A 9340-nucleotide genomic window follows, 5' to 3' on the forward strand; every position below is an offset into this window, starting at 1 on the left:
TTTTTTTCAATTCTCGGGCGGCCGGCCGGGGCTGGAGCCCCCAACCCCTTGGTTCCGGTTCCTGTATATATACTAGTCCACTAAGTTCGGTTAACCACTAATTGGTTAACTAATTATCTCAGTTAGTTAACATTTGATTTTGGTTTTGATTGAAATTTAGTGGCTATAATTTTAGCCTTTGTTTGGGAGTTTGGAGGTTAATGGAGGTGAGAGTTAATGGAGGTAATGGAAAGGGAAGGGAAGTGATGGAAATGGAAGTTAAAAATTAACCTTGTTTTGGAGTTTATAGGATGTAAATGAGGTTAAATGTTTAACTTTGTTTGGGAGTTTAAATTTGGAAGGGAAGGAAGGTTAAATTTACTCTGCAGAGACAAGAAATTTTAAAAAAGTTTACGTTACTCCCATTAACCCCCAATTTGGAGGTTAGAGTTTGGAGGTTAGAGGAAGTAAAGATTTAAGCCCATTAACCTCCATTTATTCTAAAAAAATAACTCTCAAACAAGGTTAACTTAATACTTAACCTTCCATTACTTCCATTTACTTCCATTAACCTCCTCCCAAACAAGGGCTTAGAAAGCTTAAAATTCATTAACGTTAGTAGCTATATCCTGGAAATGAGTAAATTTTTGTGGCCGTGATTGTAATTTACCCTTCCCATCACGCGGGAAACTTCTTCGGCAATTCTCCGTCCTCGGCAAGAACATGAAGAGGCGTTGTGGTTGATTTTGGATGATATCCCAAATTAATTGAGGGCATTTGTTATGCCAACACTAAGTATTGTCGTCGATTTTTTTATCATAGCCAAACTAATTGACTGCTTTTGTTAGGTTCAGAGTTACAAATTCTAGACATGAAGAGGCTGCTATCTTCGGAGAAGACGAATAGCCAGCAAACCAAATGGAAGAAATCTAAAGGTATGTTGTTGATTTTGGAATGTAGAAGTTCAAGTAAATAGAATTATACTCCTCTTAGAATTAGAAAATATGATTTACTAACATATGATCCTTTGTCTTACTTGAAGAGTAGCTATGAGTAGTTTTTGCTTTTATTTGTTTGTTAATGCTCGCTTTCTTTGGTTTGCCAAAGAAAGAAAGAAAGAAAGAAACTAGTAGCAAATGAAACTGACAGAACGAGAACAGGACGCATACTGGCATACTGCATGCCATATGTTCGATGAAATGTCATACTGACCGTTTGTGTTGAACTTGATCTTTCTAATATGGTAACGTACATTACAATGTATGAACATTAGAGGGAGATTCTTCAATTTCCATAATTCCTTTAACATTAACATTTGTCTGTAATTCTGTCCAAGTTCTACATACTTTTCATTCAAAAAGAAAAAAAGATTTTAGAGTATTTTTTCTTGCCTTTCGTTCGTAGTTTGATGTTTTGAAATTGTTAGATTTGGATGAACTAATTTTACTGACTTCAGAAAGCACCAAAACTTAATTTGTATAGAAGAGTTGAGGGGAAAGATTGCATTTCACGCCACTGGGTGAGGAAAGAAATTGCCTTTGCCCCTTGGTAGAGTTTGTGCATCTGAGACCAAACAACATCATTTTAATCTATAGTTTGAGAAAAGGTTATGTAAAAAGCATGTTGAGAGGTAACTATCATTCCAATTTATTTGGTGGATTAGACTCTTGATCTTTTATTTGAACACATTAGACCCAAATCATTATTTGTCACATTAAGTTCATGTTTATCTAATTAGTTAATCGTTAACATCTATTCTGTTAAAAGAATGTTACTCATTTCATTTGGATCTGAACAGTTCAAAAGATTTTTAACAGTTTCTTTATAAGTAACTCAAAAATAAAAATCTATTTTCGAACTATTAAACTGCAAACTTGGAATGCAGATAGAATGAACGATGCTCTATTAACTGAGTTTGATGTTCCAAATTGATTTTTCTGGTCATCAGAAACTTGATGTGACAAAAAATAAATGATGAGGAGTCTAATTAATAAGTTGAAATAAAAGGGATTCAATCTACCAAAATCAGAAAAATTAGGGGCCTCATAATGCGTTTTGCAAAGTACTATTATGTTTCGAGCTATTTTTGAAATATGGAATGTCGTTTATCTATTTCTTCTTATTATAGGCGGGGATATTGAATTGCCAATGAACCAAGTACTATTTCGAGGAAGATACGAGTAATTTAAGCCTACCCTCTTTTTATTACTTTACAGGTTATCAATTTTGGTATTTATATGGATAAATAATAACATATTCATTTCCGTTTGAAACAGTGATAAGGACACAATATATGTAGTTCTTGTAGCCACTGGTAGTTTCAATCCTCCTACTCTTATGCACTTGCGGATGTTTGGTGAGTAATTATATGTTTTTGTTTAAGTTGTTTTCCAAACCCAAACCCAAACCCAAGAATGGTTTTCCAACTCTTTATTGTTTCTTTTCTCTCAATTATGACCATTTACACCTTTACATGCGTTTAGGTCCCAATTCATCCACAAACCCTTACAAGACCTAATCCAATCATAATTAATAAGTCGAAACACAGTAGGGATCAATTCCGTATTTTTTCATAATTATTGATGGAATTGCTACTTTAGCGACGGAATTTTCTGTTGCCAAAAAGAACACGTCGAGTTTATATCTAAAACATGCTGAGTGAACTTCCCTGTCTCTCAATTCAGGCAACTTATAATCCAATTATGGAATATCCATTTTAGCCCAAATTAATTCAACTCCTTGACTGATCCAAACTCCTTCAAAGCTCCAAATTAACTTCTTGAATAATGAATTAACCTCAACGGTATAATTATTCAAACAGAGTATAATTATTTCCCTTTTATGATCAGAGCTTGCTAGGAGTGCATTTAATGCCGAAGACAATGAGGTTGCTGGAGCTTATATGTCACCTGTTAGTGATGCACACAAGAAGCAGGTATATATGTCTTCTTACAATGTCCATCACATGATCAACACAAAGGAGAGAGTCATATTTTAAGATACAACTCATGATGACATGTAATCCAGGCAAATGATGACAACTGCATCTTTTAGCTGTCATCAATTGCCTGGATTTTCAGTGGCAGAGGGACTTGGGGTCAGGAAGGTCCACCGACCCCCCTGACTCCGTGGAGAAATAAAGAAAAGTTAGAGCTACCGACGGATATTTCCGCCGCTAACATATAATGTCCATTTGTAATTCCATTCTGTTCAAAATTTATCATGGATTTGACAGCACTGACAGAATTAGTGACGGAATTATCCTTCCCTGGTACTTTTTTGTTAAAAAAAAAGTTGTGTAATTTTTAACAAAATTTCATCTTGGTTATGGCTCCGCCACTTGCCTGGATTACATGTCTTGATTAGTTACATTTTGAACTATGACTTTCTACTTTGTTATTTTTCTCTGTTTTATATGCATATTTGGAATGTTGAAATGTTTTAGGAGCTTGACTGCTTGATTGTCATGTAGGGTCTTGTATCTGGTGTTCATCGTTTGAGGATGTGTGAATTAGCATGCAATGATTCTGATTTCATTATGGTTGATCCATGGGAGGTATTTGGCTCTCGAAATTCCTTTAGTTTTTAAGTTGTGCCGTTATTGCTTGTTAATTGATTCATGGGAAAAGTTAAAAAAAAAAAAAAAAACTCTTTTAGTTTCGCGCTTTGACACTTTGAAGATTGTGGATTTTTTTTTTTTTGTGAAAAATGGTACATATGGTTTTTTTATGTTAGCAAAAAGAAGAAGAAGCATATTTTAGTAACAATGTTAAAATCGGAGAGCATTTTTGTCCAATCACTTTTATCTGTCTTGATATTCTATTTCGTTACTTCTAGAGATAACCAGATTACTTCAAGTCGCCATTTTTACTAGAAAGTTCTACCGATTGAAAGAAGGCAATGCATTTTATCTTGGTTATTATTTTAAAACTTTTCATGTGGTGCATCTTTTTTCCTAAATGAATTACATGAGAGAAGATTGATTATACAAAAAAAATTCCACAGTCCCCAAAGTTAAAATATCAAAGCCGGGATTTTTTTTTTTTTTTTTTCCTTCTTGATTTTTTGGATGCCTGTTGGGTGCATGCATACCAAGTGTTTACTTTTTCATGTTAACATTTTGGGTTCATTCATACTAAGTGTTTACTTTTCATGTTAACATTTTGATTCCGCTGAAATTCATTTCATGTTATTAAGCCTTTCTAATAGGTAAATCAAAGTACCGACCAATGCACTTTGACTATCTTGAAGAGAGTTGAAAGTTACTTTCCGGCCGAGGGTGAGATTAACCATTTGTACTGAAATAAATGTCAAAGCATGTGCTAAGAATTTTGTGATTTGGTATTTGTAGGGTGCTATAAGGTCATGCTTCTCTGTGGTTCTGATTTACTCCAGTCCTTCAGCACCCCAGGATTGTGGATTCCTGGGCAGGTATATGATCTTTATAGAGTATTGGTGCTTATCAAATTAAAAAAGAAGCGGACTTATGATGTTTATTTGGAGGAGCATATTTTTTCATTAGGCATCTTCAAACAAAAACCTAACATACTAAAACGTATGGGTAAATTACATCCATGGCCACTCAATTTTATCCTTACTAAAATTATGACTTTTCAACTTGATATAAAAGTCACGTAATTTAGCCATTTACTAACATAAAAGTCATTTAACCTCGCTCACTTTAATCGCATGCGACCCTCCACTGTAAAGCGATAGAAATGATATTCTTAGGGGTTAGTTACATGATTAGCATAAATAAATTAAATATTTACAAGTTTCTAATACTAAAAAAGAAATTCTAATTATGTCAGAATTTAAAAAACTGTCAAAATTTAGTTAGGTTTTTTAATCAGTAACTGAATTTGACAAAACTGAAAATAAAAATATGAGATTTTGATGTATTTATAAAGAAAAACCATGGAATGATAAGATGCAAATATATGAATTAGTTAAGCGTAAAATAAAATTCAAACTTGTTTTTCTATGTAATTTCCTCTATTCTTAGCAACTTTAATGTTTTTATTTTGAGGTCATTTAAGTGTTGTTGGTTAGGAGAAAATGACTGTTTAGAGAGAGAAATGTTTGAAATTGGTGATTTGGAAATTAAAAAACGTGGTTCTGAACAACTTTAATTTTTGAACCTTTTCATTTGTAGGTCGTCAACGGTCATTTTGAGACCGTTTACTTTTATAAGGGGCAATTAATATTAGTAAATGTCAAAGTTGAGTGTCTTTTATTTCAGGTTTTGAAGTTGAGTGGCCATATGTGTAATTTACCCCGCAAAAGTACCTAAGGGCTTGATTGGATGGGGGTTTAGAGGGGTTAATAAGGGAAGGGTTAGTAAGGGTTGATAGAAACCCTTGTTTGGGAGGGGGAAGGGTTAGTAATGGTTTTTACAAACCCATGTTTGGAACACAAAAAAAATTAGAAGGGTAGGATAATGGAGGGGTTTTGAAGGTTTTTTTTTTTAAGAAATTCCATCCAATTTTCAACCTTCCAATTCGGTGGGTTTTGAAGGGTTAGAAATTACCCTTCCTTCCCCTTCTTTACCTTTCCCTACCTTTCCCTATCATTCTCTACTCTTCCTTTATTTACCCTTCCCTACCCTTCATCCAATCAAACCCTAAAAGAAGGATCATTGCCTCACATATATAAGGAGCCATATAGCTTCCTAATTAAGCAATGTGAGATATCTAACACACTCCCCTCACACCCAAAACCATATGGAGCGTGAAGCAAATATCCATGGGTGACCCAACATTGAACATAAGGCTCATGCCAAGTAAATAAAAGCCTAACTTCCCCAAAAGGGACTTCAAAGTCAGATGATTGTTTCACATACAGAATCTCATTTTTACTTTCTTAACAAGTTAATGTTTTCATTTTTCACAGGTGAGGACCATTTGTAGAGACTATGGTATAAGTTTGGATCCGCAGAGATGGGCAAGATATTGAAAAAATCATTTCCAACAATGAAATTTTGGCAGAAAACAGGATGAGAGTGAACTTTGAATATGCAACCTCTTCATCTGTAGTAATGCTTTGAGAATTTGTTAAACTGTTTAGTGAGGCAATGAGTTAAACTTTGCATGTTCAAACAACTCTCCAATAGTTGTTAGAATCGTACGAGAGTCGCGAGTCGACTCGTATGATTCGATCCGATTCTGTCTGATTTCGAGTCGCATCTATGGTACGACTCGAAATCATAAAGAATCGGACATGAATCAGCCGGATCGGTAGTGAATCGGCCGAATCAGCAGAGTCCATTGATTCAGTCGATTCATGAACTCCATTAAAAAAACTGTTTTTCATTTTTAAAGAGTAAAAGATGTGTGTGCAGAACTAAAAGTTATGGAATACAAGTAGAGAGACTCTTTGGACTTTACAGATTCCAACTCTTTCACCTTTCTATTTCTGTTTTATTTGTGTGCATTAGATTTGAATTTTAACTTAAGTGCTTGGTTTGATTGATAACTTGATATAATTTCTATTTGGATATTAAAATTGCATTTTTAGACTAATATTTAAAGTTAAAATTGGTTAATATTTTATTTATAATATTTTGAATTTGTTCCAAATCTTATGATTCGGTTCGATTCACAAGTCCCAATTCACAAAATGAGGATTTCGAGTCGCGAGTTGAATCTCGATCTTAAACAACTATGATACTAGGTCTCTTGATCTATTTATTTGTAGTCATATTAAGCTTCGGCTTGCCAGATCAGTTAGCTGTGAACATCTAATGCAGTTAAAAGTGTTACTCAGTTCATCTGTTTCTGAAATTATATTTTCTCAAAGGTTTTACAGTTTTTCTTTAGCAAATCACACATAAACAAAAAAACTGTTTTTGAATGGTTAAAAATGCAAATTTTGATTGCAGATGAAATGTATAACATTATGTCAAATGAGTTTCATATTCAAAGTTGACTTTTCTAGTCGCTGTGACTAAAAATAAAAAAAACATGGACTTACTATGTTGCAATGAAAAATTGTGGGTTCAATCCACCAAATAATGTTCAGAGTCTCAGGTTGCCTTTTGCCTTATTTATATGTAGGGCTGTAATCGAGCCGAGCCGAGCCGAGCTTTGGCCTGTTCAAGCTCGGTTCGCTATAAAATTTACGAGCTCGAACCCGAGCCGAGCTTGCTATAAAATTAACGAGCCGAGCCCGAGCCGAGCTTTGGCTTGCTCAACGAGCTTGAGCCGAGCTTCGAGCTTGTTTCGAGCCCAAAATCCTCTTTTGGACTTGGTTCATAAATTTTTTATCTAACCATGAATTGTTTGTGAGAAAATTGTTAATTATATTTGTGAGTTTGCTCGCAAATAACTCTTTAATTGTGTACATAAACAAGCTCCAAGCAAAGTTCGTGAATAAATAAACAAGATGTTTACAAATAGTTCGTCTATTACTCCTTTATTATGTTTGTGAACGAACTCATCTAATAGCAAATGAATTAATATTAAGTTTAAATATTTGTAAACTAACACAAAACTATATAGTTTTCTACAAAACTAAAATTTGTTCATAAATGTTCTAATCGAGCCTGCTCGCGAGCTTTCAAGCCGAGCTTTGGCCTGCTCAAGCTTGGCTCGTTTACGAACCGAGCCACTAAATCGTGTTCACGAACTGCTCGTTTACAAATCGAGCCGAGTCGAGCCGAGCTTTTATCGAGCCGATCACCGAGCCGCTCATGAGCGGCTCTGTTCATTTACAGCCCTATTTATATGACAAGGTGATCCTTATTGTTCTTGGTTTTCTCTAAAATGTGTTTGTTTATTAGTTGACTCTAGGTAAATTATTTAGGGTGGCAATTTTCGTGTTTTGTGCCAAATCGTGTTCTCATATATCCGTCTAGCTATATGGTTATATATTATATAAATGTTAGAAAAATGATAACATGTCATGTCAGTCGGGTTGTTTTATAAATCGTATTGTTATGTTAGAAATTGACACCCCTAATCAATTACCTGAGAATAATCCTCCACGTATTATTGGTTGTTTTTCTTGCAACTGAATCAGAATGAAATTTCAAATGATTGTTGATTATTGTTATTCCTCAATTTCATGCTTATGAACTTGTAACTTAAATGTTGATGCAGCATAACATCAAAGTTGTGGATGATGTTCCAAATTCAATCAGTTCAACAAGTCTGAGGTAATAGTTTTATTGATAAAATAGGCTAGGATTGTGTAATCCATTTGAAACGAGATTCTTCATGTTTATTTTTTTTGGCATTGCAGGGAATGCATTTCAAGAGGATTATCCATAAAATATCTGGCTTTAGATGAGGTGATAGAGTACATTGCAGAACATAAACTGTACCAGAACTCAGATGAGAAGTGATCATCTTCTTGTGCTCGTAGGTTCTTGTTTTCGTATCTACTTTTTCTTTTTCATTTCAAACGGTATAATATAAGTGTTTGATTAGAACTAAAACAATGGTTTATACCTATTTTGAAAAGAAAATTAGCTAGTACCTACTATCAATAACAAACAGCCAACTGCTATATCGAAGCAATGGTTAATCTAATATTTGAAATGTCTTTCTTTTACAATGATTACATTCTGGTAGATTCACATGCTTCTCTCTCTTTTGACAAAAATGAATTTGCTATTTTTAGTTTTTCTATCAATTTGTGAGCCAATAAGTTTGGGTTAAGTACACCGTTGGTTACTGAACTTATATGATTGTCTCAAAATGGCCACTCAATTTCAATTTGTCTCAATAAAATCATTCAATTTTGTGTTTTGTCTCAGTTAGGTCACTCTGGCAATTTTAGTGGTTAAAAAGAATCAGAACGATGGCATGGCCGGCACGTAAGAATGAGTCAACTCAGATTTCAGGCCGAAACGATATGGGGCAGTCACGTGCTGTTATTTTTATGAAACAAATTAAGTTTTTCTTTTCATAAAATTAATTGACACCCGGTTTCAGTTAGAGATATGAGTTGACTCATGCTGTTGTGTCACTCGTGTTATCATTCTTATCATTTTATTCGCTAATTGGGACAAAACTCAAAATTGGGACAATACAAATACAATTCCGTTACTAATAGTTGATTCGATATACGAACGACCTAATAGAAATCCTCAAAATTCACAAGAATTTTGGAACTCCGAAACTCACAATTTCATTAATAATAATCTCTCCAATACAAAAGAGAGCAAGCCTTTAAATAGTAGGTAAAAAGAGTCATAAACTCAACATGAATTAAATAGAAAAGGAACACAAATCCTAATTGGCGACATAATCCTAAAGAAACAAAGCAACTAAAAAAACTCTTAAAAACCTAAAATTGCAAAAATAAAGGCCTTAGAGGCCGAATTTGGCTAAAAAAGCCGGGAAGTCACGGGAAAGCG

General features: G+C 34.1%; 1 pseudogene; it reads left to right on the forward strand.

Moving 5' to 3' along the window:
• Positions 1-595: 595 nt before the first annotated feature.
• On the forward strand, positions 596-6403 carry LOC136208227 (nicotinamide/nicotinic acid mononucleotide adenylyltransferase-like; annotated as a pseudogene).
• Positions 6404-9340: the final 2937 nt, after the last annotated feature.

Source organism: Euphorbia lathyris, chromosome 10, assembly GCF_963576675.1.
Source record: "Euphorbia lathyris chromosome 10, ddEupLath1.1, whole genome shotgun sequence".
NCBI classification, from domain to species: Eukaryota; Viridiplantae; Streptophyta; class Magnoliopsida; order Malpighiales; family Euphorbiaceae; genus Euphorbia; species Euphorbia lathyris.